Source organism: Ceratotherium simum, chromosome 2, assembly GCF_057802395.1.
Source record: "Ceratotherium simum simum isolate JZ-2026a chromosome 2, ASM5780239v1, whole genome shotgun sequence".
Lineage (NCBI taxonomy): Eukaryota > Metazoa > Chordata > Mammalia > Perissodactyla > Rhinocerotidae > Ceratotherium > Ceratotherium simum.
Window position 1 is genome coordinate 39,489,304 of NC_141901.1, and position 22,290 is coordinate 39,511,593.

Here is a 22,290-nt window from a genome sequence, read left to right on the forward strand (position 1 = left end):
TGGGTGCAGGCCAGGGACACTGCAGAGAGTCAGACAGTAGACTTTTTCATGCTGGGAAAATGTCAGGGACTTTTCAAAAATCCAGATGTCTAACTTTATTTCTATATCCCAGCCACCCTGTGCCAAGGCATAACACACAAATAAGCACACACGCCAGCCACAGAACCTTTGGTAAGAGTGTGCTACACACAACTACCTGATGACAGGAATGTTGTGCTACACACAACTACCTGATGACAGGAATGTTTTGGAAATTAAAGGAAGGCACACCTGAATTTACAGCAGCTTAAAGTGTGGGTCAGGAAGGGCTAGATAGAAGAGAAATGTAGAGTTCAGTGAGCTGGGGGACACGGGAAGAACATGAGACCTGAGAGGTGACCAAGAGAATGTAAGTTCCTAGGAAGTCACAGAAATTGTGGGGAATTCTCTGGACCTCCAAGGGACTTGGTGGGTGGTCATGTCTATTTTATTTGAATTCCAAAGGGCGGGACACCCCAGTTGAGAGAGGGTTATGTGAAGAACACATTGAGTATCTACTCTTTACCAGAGGGTTTACATGTGTTACTTCAGCTAATCCACAATATATGATTAATTAAATCCTCAAAACATCATATTATCTAAGTGTTATGTGCGCTAAGGAAGGAGCATCCTGAAAGTCCAAAGAGATTAAATAACTTGTCATATTTTAAGTAAATGGCAAAGTGCTCATGAGCCAACAATATCATCCCAGCCATGGATATGCCCAAGAGTAAAAGGGGAGTGTAGATTCTGAGAAATTCAAGTCATGACTGTGAAAGACCCTGGAAAGAAAGAGATTGGCTGCTTTATGATTTGAGGAGAAACTGTATCCCCAGGAGGAGGGCTAGGTGTTTAGGTAAAGAAAGGTTTGGAAGAGACAATCTGAAATATGCTCTTTTCCCTGACCACCCTGCCTGGGTGAAAGAGAAGAGCTGCCAGCCCAGCCATGAATGGTTTGCACCAGAGCAGCTGGGCAGCCCCAGATCTGGACTGGAGAGAGGAGGAGACAGCAGCAGGTGCAGACTGGTCATCGCTATCCATTGTTTCTTCCTTTCTCTTTATCTATAATCCAACTAACTATTTTCTGGTAAAAAATATATTATAATGAATATTATTATTAAAAATAAATAGAGCTCAAACTTTAGAAAGTAATAACAGGATAATGTTTGGTTTCAATGGCTCATTCAGGGAGAAGTATATAAATGCTGAGCAACTTTAGCCATAATTAGAAAAAACTATTAATAATTTACAACGTATGTTAAAATGTGAAGGGTAGAAAATGTCAGAGTAAGGACCTTCAAAAACCCTCTCCTCGTAAAAGCAGTGAAAAAACTGAACTACTTTTTGAGAACGTTTTCACAACACTGGAAATTAACTAATGGCTTGCAGTATGGCGTAAGCTCAATAAGAACAGGGAGCTTTGTTGTGTTTTAACTTTCCCAAGTCACTTCTCTGCTCTCCAGCAGCACTGTATAAATGCCTATATTCTTGGTGAACACCACCAGCCTTGCAGCCACCAGAGAGAACCCTTTCAAAGCCCCCTTCCAAGTAAATTGTTATGACTTGACATGTCTGGGGGTACCCCTGAAGACCCCAGTTGTAACAGAGTCTGTATCTGACTTAACTTGGAGCTCTCCCATTGTGAGCAGCCCTTTACCCAGCAGAATTTGACAAAAGCAATTACAGGCAACTGTCTGACTTCAGGGCTGCCTGAGGTAGTGGATAGCAGTTGATGCAGATAGGCTAACTAAAACCTAGCAAGGGAAACCTGGGGAATGAGCTATTAGTAGAAGCTTTGCAAAGCTTTGACATACTCCTGGTATTTAGACATCTGGGCACATGCATATGGCTGAGTGCATGCTCAGAAAAGGCCTTAGAAGGCCAGTATCCCTGCCTATAGCTAACACTGGGGCTCTGTGCAAGCAGGAATTGAAGGCGAAAGGTACAGTTGTCAAATGCTTGGATGAGTATGGAAGACAAGATCAACATGCACACAGAGACCTTCCCTCAGCTAAGACTGGGAGATTTATTGGGTCCAGGTATTTAAGGAAATCTCTGCACATTAGCTGACTACTAGGCTAAATGAGTAGAAATATTAGTAGCCACACACAACAAAGAATGCAAATGAGCAGAATTAGTGCACAAATGGATCTAAACAAACAAGAAAAACTCCAACAAACAGCAACAGAAAGAAAATCTGGAAAAGGAAAGAATTTTATTTTCAAAGTTGCCACTTTATACTATTTTAAATGACCAGTTTTGAGAAAAAAAAATTTATAAGATATGCAATGAAACAAGAATATATGATACATTCACAAGGGGAGAAAAAATATCCGTGGAGAAGTGCAATCATTGGACTTACTTGAGAAAGAATTTAAGTCAGCTGTTTTAAATATGTTCAAAGAACTAAAGGAAATCATGTATGAAAAACTAAAGAAAAGTATAAGATCAATGCATCAAATAGAGAATATCAACAAAGATATAGAAATTGTAAGAAAGGACCAAATAGAAATTCTGGAGTTGGAGAATGCAATAACTACAGTGAAAAATTCACTGGAAGAGCTCCACAGCAGATATGAGCAGACAGAAAAGTGAACAATGAACTTGACGATATATAAATTTATATTATCCACGTTTGGGACTACAAAGAAAAAATAAATAAGAACAATAAAAAGACAATCAGAGACCTATTGGACATCATCAAGCATAACACCAAATACTAATGGATTTCTAGAAATAGAGGAGAAAGAGAAAGGAGCAGAAAAAATAAAGAAATATTGGCAGGATGAACATGATGTACTTTGTACAGAAATTGAAATATAATGATGTACACCTGAAATTTAATAATGTTATAAACCAATGTTACCACAATAAAAAAAACAAAACAAAAAAGATTGCAAATGTTTGCTATAAGAAAATAAAAAAAGAAATATTGGCAGTAAATTTCCCAAATTTTATTTTTAAAAAACCATCTAAACTACAGTCAAGAAAGTCAATGAAGTCCAAGTAGGTTAAACTCAAAGAGATCTATATCTAGGCCTATTAGAAACAGATTATCAAAAGATAAAAATAAGTCCAGTTCAAGATAGTGATGTAAGAGGATCCTGAAGTCACATCCTCACATGGACACACCAAATCTACGTCTACATATGAACCAATTTCCTCCAAAATAAAAATAAAAATAAAAAACTAGCTGAATGGCTCCTAAACATTGGAGGAAGGAGAAAAATCCACATAGAAGTGAGGGAGAGGCTGAGTCACAATCTCATATAAACCCCACCCCTGCGTGGTAACCCATGGTCAGGAGGGAACTCACAACCGGGAGCTTCTCCCTGAGGAGTGAAGGGTTTGAACCCCACATCTGGAACCCTAACTTTAAGACTTTCACCTGACAAATAAGCCCTAAAATATCTAACTTTGAAAGCCAACAGGGCTTGCATCCATGATCCACAATGCTGTAGGGAACTGAGAAATTGTTCTCAAAGGGCTTGTGCACAAGGACTTATATCCCCCAGGGCCCAGCACAGAAGTAGCTAATTGAAAAGTGGTTCTTTCTATGAAAAAGGCTTATTTGCTTATCTAAAAGCATTGGCTTGAGAGGCAGGCATCTAATTAAACATACATCTAAGGGCAAACTGTAAAGCTCTCTAGAGAGCTTGGAGGGCAGTTGTTACCTTTGCACTCCCCTCTATCGTGCTCCAGAGCTCTGGTATCTCCCAGAGGGGAGCTTGTACATGCATCTGTTCCCAGTTTGTACATCTGGCACCTAGTCTTTGTGGCTGCTGCCCAGGGCACACCCCTTGATTACCTGGCTCTGATGGCGAGCGGGGCTTGCATTTGTGGTCTTATTAGACTATAACAAAGGAAGAGTCAGTTTTAGGTCTACTACCAACCCCAGGGCACAGCACAGAGATAGTGGACTGAAAGTGACCCCAGTCTTTCTGTGAAAGAAATCTATTTACCATCCTTGCAATTTCAGCTGGAGGGGCAGGTTTCAGGTCTGGCACACATCTAGAGGCCTAACTAAGGTGCTCTCCAGGAATGGACGCTGGATGGTGCCATCTTTGCACTTTCCCTCTGCCTCACTCCAGGTCTCTGGTATCTCCTATAGGGGATCTTATGCCCTTGTCTGGCACCCCAATTTTTGCACCTGCCACCCAGGGGATGCCTCTTGATCACCTGGCTCCGGTGGACTGCGAGCCTTGCACTTATATCTCACGTAGGACTAGCAAAAAATGGAAAAACAGTTCTTAAACTGCTATGCGCCCCAGGACACCACATACAGACAGCAGATTGAAATACACTCCCAGTGTTTTTGTGAAAGAGGCTTATTAGCTTATCTTCATAGCTGTGGCCTGAGGGGCAGTCTTCTAATTAAACACATATCTAGGGGCTGACTAGACTACGATCCTCTCCAGAGACCAAGGAGGCTGGTGGGCACTATCTTCATGCTCTCCCTCTGCCCCCACCCCCCCCCCCGCCAGGTTGTCGGTGTCTCCAAGATACTAGCTTGTGTACACGTCTGGCACATTGGCTTTTGTGTCTGCTGCCCAGAGGATGCATTCATTGATAGCCTGGCTCTGGTGGCCAATGGGGCTTGTGTCCACATGTTCAACAGGACAGTAGTGAAGAAAGAAATAGTTCTTAACAGGCTATCACCCCAAGGCTCAGTGCAGCGGGAGCAGACAGAAGTGCCCTTCTCCCAGTCTTCTACTGAAAGAGGCATATTTTCATACTTTAAAAGCTGTTGCCTGAAAGTTGGTCTTCCAATCAGCATGAATCTAGGTGCTGACTGAGATCCTCCCCTTTGGGACACTGACAGGACTTGGCACACACTCAATTATTGGAAGTCGCTAAAAATATAGGCTACTGGGACATCACAAATGTTTAAGAGACAGGAAAGAGCAAGGGCAGGGTTGAATGACAAAGCTCATCTCATCATGAGTTTGATTTCACACCAACAGCAGATGGACAAAAGCAAAAGTAAAAAGTGGGACTACATCAAACTAAAAGGCTTCTGCACAGCAAAGGAAACTATCAACAAAATGGAAAGGCAACCTACAGAATGGGATATAATTTTGCAAGTCAATGATCTGGTAAGGGGTTAATATCCAAAATATATAAAGAACTCATACAACTCAATAGCAAAAAAAACACAAACAATTCAATTAAAATATGGGCGGTGGAACTAAATAGAGATTTTTCCAAAAAAAAATATAGAAATGGCCAACAGGTACATGAAAAGGAGCTCAACATCACAAATTATTAGGGAAATGCAAATCAAAACCACAATGAGGTATCATCTCACACCTGTTAAAATGGCTATTATCAAAAAGGCAAGAAATAACAAGTGTTGGTGAGGATGTGGAGAAAAAGGAACCCATGTGCACTGTTGTTGGGAAGATAAATTGGTATAGCCATGACGGAAATACTATGGAGGTTCCTCAAAGTATTAAGAATACTACTACAATATGATACAGCAATCCCACTTTTGAGTATTTACCCAAGGAAAAAGAAAACACTAACTCAAAAGATATATGAACTTCCATGTTCACTGTAGCCCTATTTACAATAACCAAGACATGGAAGCAACCTAAGTGTCTATCGGCAACGAATGGATAAAAAAGATGTGGTGTATATATACAGTGGAATGTTGTTCAGTCATAAAAAAGAGGGAAATCTTGCCATATGCAACAACATAAATGGACCTTGAGGGCACTATGCTAGGTAAAATACATCAGGTAGAGAAATACAAATACTGTATGATCTCTCTTATATATGGAATGTAAAAAAGAAAAAAGAACTCATCAATACAAAGAACAGATTGGTGGTTGCCAGAGGTGGGAAATTGGGGGTGGATGAAATGGGAGAGGGTGGTCAAAAGGTACAAACTAGGTATAAAATAAATAAGTCTGGGGGAGCCAGCCTAGTGGCATAGTGGTTAAGTTCACACACTCCACCTTGGCAGCCTGGGGTTCACAGGTTTTGATCCTGGGCATGGACTTATGCATTGCTTATCAAGCAATGCTGTGGCAGGCACCCCACATATAAAGTAGAGAAAGATGGGCACGGATGTTAGCTCAGGGCCGATCTTCCTCAGTAAAAAGAGGAGGATTGGCAACAGATGTTAGCTCATGGCATTCTTCCTCACCAAAAACAAAACAAAATAATAAGTAAATAAATAAGTCTGGGGATGTAATGTACAGCATGCTGAATATAGTTAATAGTACTGTATTGTATATTTGAAACTTGCTAAGAGAGAAGATCTTAAAAGTTCTCATCACAAAAAAAATTTGTAACTATGTGTGGTGACGGATGCTAACTAGATTTATTGTGGTGATCATTTCACAATATACATGAATATTGTATCATTATGTTGTACACATGAAACTTATGTTACATGTCAATTATATCTCAATTTTTAGAAAGACAAAAGACAAGCAAAGATTCTTAAAAGCAGAAATAAAGAAGTTACTCACCATATACAAAGGATTACCGGTGAGATTAACAGCTCATTTCAGAAACCATGGAGACCAGAAGGCACTGGGATGACATATGTGAACTTTTGAGAGAAAAAACACTGTCAAACTTGAATTTATTATCTAGCAAAATTATCCTTCCAAAATGAAGGAGATATTAAGACATACCCAGATAAACAAAAACTGAGAATTTGTCACTAGCATACCTGCCGTATAACAAATACTAAAGGGAGTCATTCAGGCTGAAGTGAAAGGACAGTAGTCAGTAAATAGCATGCATATCAACAAATAAATAGCACCAGTAAAGGCCGTTAAATAGATAAACAAAAAAGAAAATATGAATGGGTTTTTTCTTGTTGTTGTTGTTTTTTGTTATAGTCTTTTCTCTTAACTGACATAAAAGAAATTTGCATAATGCAAAAATTATAAATCTGTGTTAATGGGCACAGGAGGTAAAAGATGGAATTTGTGTAAGAATAACAGCACAAAGCAGGATGAAACAGCTATGTAGGATCACAGTTTTTTTTACTATTTAAATTAAGTTACTATTAATCTAGTAGAGATTGAATAAATTAGGAAATTAATTTAATCCACACAAATAAAAAAATATTATGAGGAAATGCTGCAAATAATTCTATGAAAAAATTACATATATTATATTATGCACAAATTCCTAGAAATACACAACTATCAAAACTGACTTAAGAATAAATTGAATATCTATACAAACTTATGACAAGTAAAGAGAATGAATTGGTAATCAAAACACTTCCTCAAAGTAAGCCAGGATGGCTTCATCTTGAATTGTACCAGACATTTGAAGGAGAACTAATGTCAATCCTTCACAGATGCTTCCAAGACATGTAATAGGAAATGGCACTTAGGGACTTACCAACTCATTCTATGAAGCCAGAATTACCCTGATATCAAAACAAGACAATGACAACACAAGAAAACTACAGACAAATATCCTCATGACTATACATGCAAAAATCCTCCACAAAATACTAGCAGACTGAAACCATCAGCATATAAAAAAGGATTATACAACATGACCAAGTGAGATTCATCTCAGAAATGCAAGATTGGCTCAAGACAAGAAAATTAAACACTGTAATATGAGATATTAGTAGATGAAAGGGGAAAAAACCCTGTGATCACCTCAGTAGAGAAAAAAAGAGTATTTGACAAAAGTCAATGTGCTTTCATGAAAAAAGTCACTCAACAAGTAGGAATTGAGGAGAACTTCCTCAACTTGATAGAAGGTATTTATGAAAAGTCCACAGCTAGCATCTTATTTAATGACGAAAAACTGAAAGCTTTCTCCATAAGATAAAAAAAAAAAAAAAAAAAGAGTCTCTGGTCAAGGGAACCCATAAGAAACTATTAGACCTAATAAGCAAGTTCAGTAAGGTTTCAGGACACAAGATAAACTGGCAAAAACTAGTCATTTGTATACAGTAGCAACAAACAATCCAAAAATAAATTAAGAAAACAACTCCATTACAAAAGAATCGCAGAGAAAAAAATACTTAGCAATAAATTTAGCAAAAGAAATGAAAGACTAGTGTACTGAAAACTGCAAAACATCACTGAAAGAATTTAAAGAGCACCTAAATAAATAGAAAGACATACAATGTTCATGAATTAGTGATTAATATTGTTAAGTTGGCTATACTCTCCAAATTCAACTACATATTCAATGCAATCCCCATCAAAATACCATCTGGATATTTTTGGCAGAAATTCATAAGCCAATGCTAAAATTCATATGGAAATAAGGGAGACCTGGAATACCCAAAACAATCTTGAAAAACAGGAGTAAAGTTGGAAGACTCACACTTCATGGTTTCAAAATTGACTACAAAGCTAAAGAATCAAGACAATGTAATATAGACAGGAGGATAGATCACTGGAATAAAATTTGAAAGAACATAAATAAACCCACACATCACTGGTCAATTGATTTTCAACAAGGGTGCCAAGACAAGTCAATTGGGGAAAGAATAGTGTTTCCAACAAATGCTGCTGGGAAGACTGGATATCCACATGCAAAAGAATGAAGTTGTACCCTTACCTCACATCATATACAAAAATTAACTCAAAGTTAATCAAAGATGTAAGTAGGAGAGCTAAATGTATAAAACTTTTTAAAGAAACATAAGTGAAATTTCATGACATTGGATTAGGCAATAGTTTCTTAGATATGACAATTAAAATACATTGGAGACATTGGAACCCTCACTCAATTGCTGATGGGCATGTAAAATGGTGCAGCCAGTTTGGAAAACAGTTTACCAGTCCCACAAAATGTTCATCACACAGCTACTGTATGACCCAGCATTCCACTCATAGGTATACTCCAAAGAAAATTTAAAACATGTTCATACAAAAACCTGGCATTGTTTATGATAGTCAAAAAGTGCAAAAAGGGGGCCGGGCTAGTGGCACAGTGGTTAAGCACACACGCTCTGCTTTGCTGGCCTGGGGATCGCAGGTTTGGATGCCAGGCATGAACTGATGGACGGCTTGTCAAGCCATGCTGTGGTGACACCCCACATAAAGTAGAGGAAGATGGGCACAGATGTTAGACCAGGGCCAATCTTTCTCAGCAAAGAAGAGGAGGACTTGCATTGGATGTTAGCTCAGGACTGACGTTCCTCACCAAAAAAAAAAAAAAAAAAAAAGGTGCAAATAAGTGAAATGTTCATCACCTGATAAATGGATAATCAAAATGTGGTATATCCATTCAACCAAATATTTAATCTTAATTATTTTACATTATTGATTTAAGTCTTTCTTCTCTTTTAATATAGGCATTTATAGCTATAAATTTTCCTTTAAGTACTGCTTTTAATATATCCCATAAGTTGGGGTATGTTGTGTTTCCAGTTTTTCCATCCCAAAGTAGATTCTAATTCCTTTGTGATGTGTTCTTTTTCTTTGTTGTTGAAGATTGTGTTATTTAATCTCCACGTGTTTGTGAGTTTGCCATATTTCCTGTTGTTGAATTCTGATTTCATTTCATTGAGGTTGGAGAACATACTTTGTATAATTTCCATCTTTTTAAGCTTAACAAAGCTTATTTTATGGCCAAATATATTGTGATTTCCAGAGAATGTTCCATGTATACTTGAAAAGAATGTGTAAACCACTAAAGAGTGAGCAATTCAATAGATGGAGTGTGGAGTGTTCAATAGGAGTCTGTTAGGTCTAATTGTTTTCATTTTTGTTTTATTGAGCTAACATTAGATTATAACATTATATAGCTTTGGGGTGTACATCATTATAATTCGACTTCTGTATACACTACATTGTGTTCACCACCAAGAGTCTAGGTTCCCTCTGTCACTGTACAAATGTGTCCCTTTACCCTTCTCACCCTCCCTGCACCCCCTGCCCTCTGGTAACCACCAATCTGTTCTCTGTATCTATGTGTTTGTTTGTTTGTTGTTGTCTTGTATCTCCCACATATGAGTAAAATCATATGATATTTGTCTTTTTCTGCCTGACTTATTGCACTTAGCATAATACCCTCAAGTCCATCTATGTTTTCACAAATGGCAAGATTTCATCTTTTTTGTGGCTCAGTAGTATTTAATGCTATGCTACATCTTCTTTATCCATCCATCCATCTATGGGCACTTAGGTTGTTTCTGTGTCTTGGCTCTTGTAAGTGATGCTTCAATGAACATAGGGGTGCGTAGTTTTATTGAATTAGTATTTTTGCATTTTTTGGATAAATACCAAATAGTGGCATAGTTGGATCATATGGTAGTTCTATTCTTAATTTTTTGAGAAATCTCCATATTGTTTTCCATAGTGGCTGCACCAATTTACATCCCCAGCAGCAGTGTATGAGGGTTCCCTTTTCTTTACATCCTCTCCAAAACTTATTATTTCTTGTCTTTAATAATAGCCTTTCTGACAGGCATGAAGTGATATCTCATTGTGGTTTTGATTTGCATTTCCCTAATAATTAGTGATGCTGAAAACCTTTTCATGTGCCTGTTGGCTATCTGTATGTCTTCTTTGGAAAAATGTCTATTCAGATCCTCTGCCCATTTTTTAATTGGGTTGTTTGCATTGTTGTTGTTGAGTTGTATGAGTTCTTTATATATTTTGGATATTAACCCCTTATCAGATGTATGATTTTCATATACCCTCTCCCCATTGCGAGATTGTTTTTTCATTTTGTTGATAATTTCCTGTGCTCTGTAGAAGCTTTTTAGTTTGATGTGGTCCCATTTATTTTTGCTTCTGTTTCCCTTGCCTGAGGAGACACATTCGAAGACATACTGCTAAGACCAATGTCAAAGAGTGTACTGACTATGTTTTCTTCTACAAGTCTTATGGTTTCAGGTCTTACATTCATAATTCACTTTGAGTTAATTTTTATATATGGTGTAAGATAGTGCTGTAGTTTCATTCTTTTGCATGTGGCTGTCCACTAATTGTTTTATATATTCTATTGTCTTCTATTTCCTTGTTGATGCTCTCACTAGATTTTCTATCCATTACTAAAATTGAGATATTGAAGTCTCCATATATTACTGTTGAATTGTGCATTTCTAACTTGTGTTCTGTCATTTTTTGCCTCCTGTATTTTGGGGCTCATTTTGAAGGTTCATATAGGTTTATAATTTTTATATCTTCTTGATGGATAGACTGTATTCTCATTATAAAATATACTTCTTTGTTCTAGTAACAATTTTTGTCCTAAAATCTATTTTGTCTGAAATTAGGATATCCACTGTAGCTCTTTTAGTTATTGTTTGCATGGCATATCTTTTCTCATCTTTTTGTTTTCAGTCTATTTGTATCTTTGAATCTAAAGTATGTCCCATGTTGGCAGCATATAGATGGATCATGTTTTTTTATTTTATTTATTCTGTCAACCTTTGTCTTTTAACTAGAACTATTGATCTATTTACATTGAATGTAAAAATTAACAGAAAGTTTAGCTCTGCTATTTGTAACATTTATATCTCCCATTTTTCTATTAACTATGTGTCATATATTTTTTGTTTCTCTATTCTGCCATTGCTATCTTCGTCATATTAAACAGTTATTTTATACCATACTATTTTATTTTCTTGTCATTTCTTTTACTATACATTTTTCCATTATTTTCTAACTGGTGGTACTTTAGGTTACAATAAATATTAACTTATAAATATCTAGTTTGTATTAATACCAACATAATATAAATATTAATACTATTATAACATACATAATATTTATACAGAATTCAAAAAATAGGCTGAAATTATGATCAACATATCAAAATTAATATGCGGTAATACATCAGTTATAACCAAACAGAAATATAATTCAAGGAAAAATGTTATAATTCACAACTCTAAAATGATGGCTGTGATTAAATGTGGTAAATAATTTGCCTTAACTGAAAACTGTCTCTCCCCTTGCAGATCATTATCTCTCCCTGAACTCCCCTGAACCTCTCAAGAAGAGGATGATCACTTTATCACACCATACCTTAGGATAGAGAGGTGGTCAAGCCTTCCCTGCTTCTCCCTGTTGTAAGCAGGTCACAATTCCTCCACCACATGTTCATTCCCCAGTGCTTTGAGGACATATCTGGCTATATTACACACTAACAGCCACATCACAGTCATCTGTCAACCATCCTTCTGATCACCTCTCATCAAAAACAGATCAGATATTTTCTTCAGCCAAATTCCTGCACTCACTCAGCATGACATCAGTACCCATGTGTGTATCAATTAGGATGCTTGGCTGCAAGTAATAGAATGCCTCAGCTGTGATACAGCAGTCAAGAAGCCACCACAAGCATTGTTGGATGAAGAGCCATGTCTAACCCGCCAGATACACACTAGTAAAAAATCAATAGCCACCTATGAATATTGTGATGCAGAAAATCCAGTGACTTCATGACTGGCCTTAACACAGAAACAGCAGAAATAGCAAAGGGTGGCTTCTGTCTCACTGTCACCTTCCAAGCCCACCTCTGAAAATAATGCTCACATCACATCCAGAGCCCAAGCTGGAAGAGAGCCTGGGAAATGTGGGTTAGATCTCCTGCTCCTGCAATACAGGAATCCCATTGAGGGCCTGCATACCATATCCACCACAATTTCTTCACTACTCTGCTAAAATTCCATGGGTCAACTCATGAACACTCTGGCCAGTCTCCTAAATGCACTTTTCCCACTGTCACTCAGTGTCACTTATTTCATAAATTATAAACCTTGGATCGATCTAACTGTCCTCCACCTCTGCACAACATTCTCACTGCCTGACAAAATCACTGATCTTCCAAACAACACCATTGTAAACTCACAGTATCTAGCCTCAAACAGTCTTTAACACAACTCAGTAATCACAGATGTGCATGACAGCTGTTTAAATATAAACAATATAAATTTATAATAGCTCATATATTTTATATTTGTATAAATGTTTTAAATTTATAAAATCTAGCACTTATTGAGTTCTTGCTATGTGACATACACTGTTGTAATCATTCTGAATGCTTTAACTCATTTAATACTCATAAATACTGAGTGAAATAGGTATCATTACCCCCACTTTCCAGATGAGAAAACTGAGACGTGGAAACACTAAGTCATTTGTTTAAGTCCATATAGCTGGGAAGTATCAGAATCAAGATTCAAATAAGAGTAGTTTGTCTCAAAGCCCACCTTTTTCCATCATTGTGCCAACTGCCTCTCCCATTCAAAAACATCTATGAGCTATGGATGAAATTGTGTCCGCCTCAAATTCATTTAGCTCTAACTGCTGATGTGATGGTATTTGGAAATGGGGCCCTTGCGAAGATTTTAGGTTTTGATGAGGTCCATGAGGATTAGGCCTTCATGGTGAGATTAGTGTCATGAGACATCTCTCTCTCTCTCTCTGCTGTGTGAGGACACAGGGAAAAGTGACCATTTTTAAGCCAGGAAGTGATTGCAAGTGAGAGCATGATCTCTCACCAGAACCCAACCACCCTGACACTCTTATCTGTGATTTCCATCATCCAGAACCTTGAGAAAATTAATTTCTGTTGGTTAAGAAACCATCTATATTATCTTGTTACGGCAGCTGAGCAGAATAAGACATCCTACCTTATCACTCTTGTCAAATGACAGGGCCTCCTATTTCTCAGGGAAAAATAGACAGCAGAAAACGATGATCTCAACTTCCTACCACCCAAATTTTAACTGACCTGCATTTATTTATGTCTGTCCTAACTTTCTTTCCTGTCCCCATGGAAGACATTGAGCTCCTACTGTCTAAAGTGAACTTCAAGTTCCTAGTTCTAGTCCTAGTTCCTAGTCCTCCCACCTTTTTGGGAACTTGCCTTTCTAGTGTTTTTCTTCTTTCTTTGGTATGTTACGCTGATCCATCTCTGCACAATCCTTTCCTGCAGCCCTTGAATCTTCTCAGAACTCTCTCTTCTTAACATTCCCCTTAATCTCACAACCTCAACTGTTATCCTATTTCTCCCTCTTCCACATCACAGTCACACTTCTGCACTTTCCCCGAGACACCACTTCCTCACCTTTCTCTCCTAACACTCAGAACATCGGCAGATGACCTCTCCAGCAGTTGACATTATTGACCTCTCTCTCCCTCTTAAAACACTCTCTTCCTTTGGTTTCCTTGATGTCACACTCTCCTGGATCTCCCATTTCATATCTGCCATCCTCCTCAGGTTCTTTTCCTGGCTCCTCTTCCCCTACATCCATTCTTCCCTCAAATGTTGGTGCTTCTGAGGGTTTTGTCATAGCCTCCTTTTCATCTCATTTTTCATTCTGTCACTAGGAGGCCTACTCTGTGGGCTCCAATTCTCATTCATATGCTGCTGATGTCCAAGTTTATATCCCCACCCCACAACATCTGCTTAGCATCTTCAGACCCTGCATTCAACTCAACAGGATTCTCCACTGGGAGCTCACAGTCAACGTGTCCAATGCCTCATTTATTATCTACATTTCCAACCTATTTCTGTGTTCCCACTCTCACTCAATGGTCCACTTCAGAAACCTGGACTTTTCCTTGGCTCCATTCTGTCCCTCCACCCCCTAGAATGGTTGAACAAGTACCTACAACATGTCAGGTCTCGTGCTAAGACCCTACATGCAATGATTTTATTTTATTGTCACAACATTAAGAAAGAAAAAAAAATGGTGAAACGTTGACTGTGTCTAGCATTTATTGGTAAGGAAATTGAATCAGAATTCTCTAACTAGGGCAGACAGTAATATTATTGTTAACTACTCTTCAAACAGTCTGTGGGAGAAGTGCACAGCTTGAATTAAAAAATGTTTCATATTTTCAATTTAGACCTAATGGTAAGGTGAATGGATCAGGGACTGGAGGTGAGTACAAAAGATAACACTGACAGAGCCTAATGAGGATCCGGGCCAGAAGTGCCATGCCCCACCCTCTAATCTATTTTGTTGGGCTTGAATAGATTAATCTTCACCTCTGCACACTCCTTCAAAAACCTCAATACATTCCCCACAACATGGAATTCAAACTTTTTAACCTGGTGTTCATGTCTTTCATTAGTACATAGAAATACGACATTTTTCCTCTTGGGTTTCTTTCCTGTAGTCTTGTTAAATTCAATTATTAGTTCTGGAGCTTTCTCTACATAGACAAGCATGTTGTCTACAAATAATGATAGGTTTCCCCTGTCTTCTTCCAAATTTTTTACCTTTCATTTCTTTTTCTTGCCATAATGCACTAGCTAGGACTTCCAGTACAATGTTGAGTAGAACTGCTGAAATTGGACATCTTTTCTTATTTCCAATACCAGGGAAAAACCATTCAGTTTCTCCCCATTAAGACTGACTTAACTGTAGGTTTTGGGAATATATCTCTTTTCAGATTTATCATTTTCATTGGTTTCTGCTCTTATCTTTATTATTGCCTTCCTACTATTTGTTCTAGGTGTTTTTAATTTTCAAGTTTCAGAAGATGAGAGCTTAAATTATTTATGATATAGTCCTTTTCTCATATAAGCCTTAAATCCTACAATTTTTCTATAAGCACTGCATTAGCTTCATCCCACACATTTTGATATGTTTTATTTTCATTTTCACTTAGTTCAATTATTTCCAATTTCCTTGGAGACTTTCTCTTTGACCCTCAGACTATTTAGAAGAGTCTTCTGTGATTTCTAAGTGTTTGGAGATGTTTCTGTTTTCTATTATTAATCTCTAGTCTAATTCCATTATTGTCAGACAATATACTTTATATTTTTCAAATCTTTTAAATGTGTCAAGGTTTGTTTTATGACCCAGGACAGAACCTATCTTGTTGAATTTTCCATATGCTTTGGGAAAAATGCATAGCCTGCTGTTGATTGTTGGAATGTTCTAAAATGACAATTGAGTCAAGTTGGTTGATGGTGTTGTTCAATTCTTCTATATTCTTTTTTTTGTGTGTGTGTGTGTGAGGAAGATTAGCCCTGAGCTAACATCTGTTGCCAATCCTCCTCTTTTTACTGAGGAAGATCAGCCCTGGGCTAACACCTGTGTGCATCTTCGCCTCCCTTTTTTATATGTGGGACACCTGCCTCAGCATGGCTTGATAAGCAGTGCACAGGTCTGCACCTGGGATCCAAGCCTGCAAATCCCAGGCTGCCTAAGCTGAGCAAATGAATTTAACCTCTACACCACTGGGCCACACCCTATATTCTTGATGATTTTCTACCTACTACTTCCGCCTCTGAGAGAGGAGTATAACAGTCTCTGTCTATAATAGTGGATTTGTTTCTTTCTCCTTTCAGTTCTGTCAGTTTTTGCTTCATGTGTTTTGAAGGTCTGTTGTTAGGTGAATACACATTTAGGAATGTTATCTCTTCTTTGTGAATTGACTCCTTCATCACTATGTAATACTGTGATATTGTGATTTATAATACAAATATATAATTAGTCTTCCTTCCATTTATGGCACAGAGCTCCTAAAACCCTTAGAATTTCCTGTGATGAGACAGATAATGGTGCCTTTTGTTATGTGAATGAGGTGACTTTTGGAATGCACCTAAGGATGGGGGCTGGTTGCCAGTGGAGCCAGCCATGTGATTAGAGGGTTGGAACATTGAGTTGCACCTCCCAACCTCTGGGAAGGGGAGAGGAGCTGGAGATTGAGTTCAAAACCCAATGGTCAATGACTTAATCAATCATGCCTGTATAATGAAGCCTCCACAAAAACCTAACAGGACAGAGTTCAGAGAGCTTCCATGTTGGTGAACCCCTGGAGATTTGGGGAGAGTGATGCACTCTGAGTGCAAGGAAGCTCCACACACTTTCCCCATACCTTGCCCTATGCATCTCTTCCATCTGGCTGTTCCTGAGTTATATCCTTTTATAATAAACTGGTAATCTAGCAAAATATTTCTGTGAGTTCTGTGAGCCAATCTAGAAAATTGATAGAACCCAAGGAGGGTGTCATGGGAACCTCTGATTTATAGCCAGTCAGTCAGCAGTACAGGTAAAAACCTGGGCTTACGACTGGTGTCTGTAATGGAGAGGGGACAGTCTGGTAGGACTGAACAATAAAATGGTGGAATCTGATGCTATCTCCATGGAGATAGTGTCAGAATTGAGTTGAATTGTAGAATACACAGGTAATGTCCAAGAATTGATTGTTGGCATAAGGAAACAACCCCCACAGGCCCACATTGAAATTGGTACCACAACCGTATTACATAGCCATCATTTCTGGTAATTTTTCTGTTCTGAAGTCTACTTTCTCTGTTAAATAGCCATTCCAGTTTTCTTTGTATTAGTGTTTGCATGTTATATCTGTTTCGCTTCTCTTACTTTTAACCTATGTGTATCATTAACTTTAAGGACAAATCAGATGGAGAATGGTGATTCCTGAGTGATCAGAGCCCTTTAGTACTGTGTCTTATTGCCTGCTCCCCCAGACAAGGTGCCCCCTCGGCCATCCTGTGCCTCTTCCTGTTCCTCCCCGCCAGGGTCCTTGTTAAAGGCCCCACACGTATTGCATTGCCCCATTATCCATGCAGACCCTTTGGTTTTCCTGACTGCTGATGTTTCTGAGATCCCCTCTCTCAACCCTCTTTTCTTCCTACCTTCTCTCCATTCTCACTTACTGTCACACTGAGTATCATGTTTTTCTTGCTATCACAGGGACCATACAGCCTGAGACGGTTCCCAGGGCCCCACCTACTCCTATCTCCCTGCCCCAGTGGGGCTGCATCCAGTGTATGACGATGATAATGGTTTCTTTTGTGCTAAAGTTCCAGAACTGGACCCAGGAGGGATGGGGGAAGACACCACGAGGAAAGAACTGGAGGGTCCCCCTCACGATTCCAGCCCCTGCTGAGGTCCTAAGAAGAAGAATACTGACAACAATTTACAGTGGTGTCTCTCATCAGAGATGATTTCCCTTTCATGAATTAAAAAAAAAAATGCTATAAAAAATGAGTCGAGGGAACAACGGTAAAAGGAGAGAAAGATTGTCAAATATGGACAAGCCTCCACCAACAGCCATGGTTCACATGTGGCAGGACAATCATTGACAGTACAGGCCAAGAGCAGGTGAGGGAGGACATGGGACAATAGAGGTGCAAACTCTCTGAAGAGACAGTTCCCATTTTAAAAATTCACTTTCTTTTATTCTAGGTATAAAATGTTGAACATGTTAAGTTCCTCAAAACCTGGCTCTGCTCCTGCCTCTTATCCCCTCTGACACATTGTTTTATCAATTATTCCCTCCCTAGTCTTATGTCAACTTCTCCCTCTCTCCTGAGTCTGTTCTCTAATCCTAAAAATATGACTGAACCTCTTCCACTAAAGAAAATCAAAAACTTACTAAATCTTATGACCTCCCTCCTGATCCATCTCTTTCTTGCTCATCACAGGCAAGCTTCTTGGAATAAAAACCTACATTTTTTGTTTCCACTTCTTCAGTTCTTACCCACGTCTCTCCCTGACTCTCACTGGGCTCACTGCTATAATGAGGTAGGAAAGTTTCACTCACCAGAATTCCCCAGGGGGATGCTGATGAGGGCTGGAAGCCTGTTGAAGCTGCTCTCTCAGAGAATGAACTAAAATAAGGGACAGTGGCTTATACACCCCAGAGGACATTACAAGGCAGGAGAGTTGTCTTGTATGAGGACGACAGGCTTTAGAGGGAGGCAGTGATGAAGGTGATGGCAAAGGGGGGAAAGTCTGTGTGATGCCAATGAGATTTGATACCTCCCTGTGATAGACCAAAGTCTACAGTTATGTCAACACCTTCTTGGCTCAACTGGGTTTTTTTCGTGGAAACCAGGGTAGAGAAGAACCAAAAGAGCAGGTGTGAAAGCAGGCATGAAGGGGTTAATGTTGGAGGGAAAGGAAGAGGGGGGACTATGAGATGGTAAAGTTGTGTATTTCAGAAGGCACAGGGGGACTTGTGTCAAACACCGAAAAGGGTCACACCAAGTTCAATCACTTCTTTGAGGACAAGATTGGCAGATACCATGAACTGGCTCATCCAATGCCCATTAAGTCCCTGATGAAGGATGCCTTCCTGTACTGCAGGGGATGAAAAGCCAAGAACTACATTTTCCAGATTCCTTACGACTAAGGTCCCAGCAATCGTTTTTGCACACACAAGGCTTTTATTTGAGACTGAGTTACACGGGATCCAGGAGGGTGCAGAGCATCTGTTTTGCTGGCATGGAATGCTGGCAGAGATAGAAACATTACAAACCAGCAGCTCCTGATCCTGCAGCTTCCTATTCACGGCAGAGGCAGCAGCTATCTTAGCAGCCAAATTCTGCAGTATGGTTCTGGAAGTCAAATCAGGGATCTGACTTGAGTTTGTTTCTTCGGCCTTAATAAAATACTGTTGACTTAATATATAGCATTTGGTAAACATTTTTCTTCTTGGAGTAGCTGAAGAGAATACTGAGTCTACAACTGAAAATTTGACAAATACAATAAATAACATCAAAAATAGTTCTTGGCAAAATAATCTAAAGGAAAATAATATGGAATTCTCTATCTGACGATGGTGGGAAGGAAGCTAGAAGGATGCAGTATATTTTATTTCATTGATTTTCTATAGTATCAAAAGAGAAAAGAAAAATAGCTGCACAGTTCTGTGTGAGACAGTTTTCAAATATCTCCATTTTGTGAGGCTGGGCAGCCTAATAAACACTATTCTTGGGGTGAGGGTCCTCCAATGTTGGGCGATGGGAGCTCCTGTGCTCAGGTCACTGAACTAGGACACTGTGTCCATGGCAATAAGGTGGCAGCCCTGCCCAGGGCTAAGTTCTAGAGAGTTCAGGATGGGAGAAGTCTGAATGATCGACAAATGGGGGCACTGCTTAACCTGTCCTTGCTGAATCTACATAACAGACATTCCCATGGTCTCCAGTCAGTCAGGGGCAGCCAGAGAGCTAAATCATCGTCAACACCTCCGCTTGTCTAGCACTTTCCAGTTTACAAAGCACTTGCACCTGTGAGAGACAAGTATCATTAGGATTACTTTCCCATTTTACAGATGAGAAAACCGGGGATCCAAGGAAGTTCATTAATAAACCCAAGGTCAGGAAGCCAGTAGGTGACAAAGCCAAGCCTACAACCAGGACTCTAGCCTTTCAGACCAATGTTCTTTCCAGATCCAAGACCCTCTCAGGGAAATGAATCTCCCACACTAAGATCTCTTCAGACCTTGAGAAGCCACACTGAGGGGGAGGTAGGCCTGTCCGACAGCGGCCTCTCACCTCCCTCACCCCACCCCCAGGCAGGGGAACAAAGGCCTGTGGCTGCATCTCACAGTCTCTGAAAACCAAGGCGGCCCCTGGCCAACCACAGCCGCCTCCCCCTACACTCTGTGCATCACAAATGGGCCTGCGCCTCCAGCCCAGCCCACACCTGCAAAGGCAGCTGGCCTGAGAAGCCTCAGCTGATCTCCCACCAGGGCCCGGGACCCTCACATCTGTGAGCTGGAGGCTGGTGAACCCTCCTCCCTCCCTGGGGCAGTGGACACTGTCCTCCTAGGGAGTGTCTCATTCCAGCTTTCACAAGGTCTTTTCACTTTACTCTTAACCATCCCATCAGTCATGCCAATTACATTACCTTTTAAACCTGGAGAAGCCCCACTGGTGGAAGCTGCTCCTGTCACCGCCTGGGCCCAGCTCCCTTGCAGGGCTCCCGACTAACGTCACTTTGTCGGTGACATTCACCCCGACCACATCAGTTGGTCCCTTTCTGCTGGACTTCCTTTGTCACAAAGTTTCCCTTTTGGGTCTTGGCTGGACGGGTTCCCAGCATCTCTCTTCTGTCCAGTAGGGGAGGACAGAACACGGCACCAAGTACAACTTTCTGCCCACCCCGGGCCTCAGGCCACACCACTCCACCCCACAGGGCAGAGGGTGGGCTCCGCAGATCCCACACACAGACCCTGAGAACATGCCATCGGACCTTTGTGACCCCTTCCCAACAGGGACACAGAGGGGAGGGAGAGCCCCAGCAGGAGCAGTTAACTGGAAAAAACCTCTCCATTTATAGCGTCAATCCTCATCCCCTGTGGACCTAAGAAAGGACACCCCATCAGCCTCCAGCCTGTGTGCCTGCTCCCGCTCCCTGGAGCAGGACCCTTCCCTCCTGTCCCCTGTCACATGTCTGCTGACCCTTCCAGAAGCAGCTCAAATGGCCTCCCTGGAAGGCTGTCTTGTCTCAGACAGAATTAGGTACTTTCTGTGCTGGGCTTACAGCCCTTTGCCAAGTTGTTAGTCATTTGTGACATCAACAGGCATCACTGGCTCTTGCCCTCCCCCTTCTGATGCAGGACCCAGGCCCTGTGAACAGGTGAGGTGAGGAGGCCGCTCAGGTTGGTGCAAGTGCAGATCGGCACCTGAGAGTGGAGGTCTCATTGTCTCAACCCTGCCTGTGAGGACCCTGGAGTGTCACATATGCTCTCGAACAAAACAAGCAGCTCTCAGCTAAACTACACATGAGAGCCATCACTGGTTTCCATTTAGCAAATATTTACTGAGCACACCTGTGTCTCGGCGTTGCCAGGACCTTCCCTTCCTGTCCCGGTCACCATCTGCTGCTTCACTGAGCTCCGAGGTGGCTTCACAGGAGCATGACCTCACCTACCACCTACCCTTCTGACAGACACTCAGCCACCGAGGGCCCACACCACAGCGTTCTGTGGGAAAATAACAGTGAGCTCCTCTCTGCTAGTTGTCCCCACAGACCCTGAGCAGTCACGTGTGTGCTGTCCTTCCCCAGCTGACACCACAGCCCACCCCGTCCTGGGTGGGTGCCCCACCTCCCTAGGACCCAGGCATGACTCCATCATGGGTTTGGCTCAAAGACAACTTCCAGTGTCAGCCATCTTGCTTTCCAGTGGAGACAGCATATGCATCTTTTACTACTCAAATTCAGTTATTTGCCCTCAATAACAAAATAGAAGGAGAAAAAAATAGAAACTTAAATTGTGCAGCAATTCTATTCTAATAGAACTACTCTCTTCAAAAGCTGAAGGACTTGGAGTGAGCTTGAGATGGAAGCTGTAAATCCATGGGTTCCCTTGGGATCCCTTTGTCCATTTCTCTGCTCCCACCAGCCTTTCCTAGTGGGCAGTGGTGTGCTGGTAACTGCCTAACAGCTGACTCTTCAGGAGGAAGGAGCCCTGGTCTCTAACATTTGACAATTTCTGTGGTGTAAATACACCTAAAAGGGCTCATTTCAAACTACCAACACGATGACACCGAACACAGAGTTGGGCAAAGATGCATGAAAGCAGCTCTCACAAGCCAGTTCCA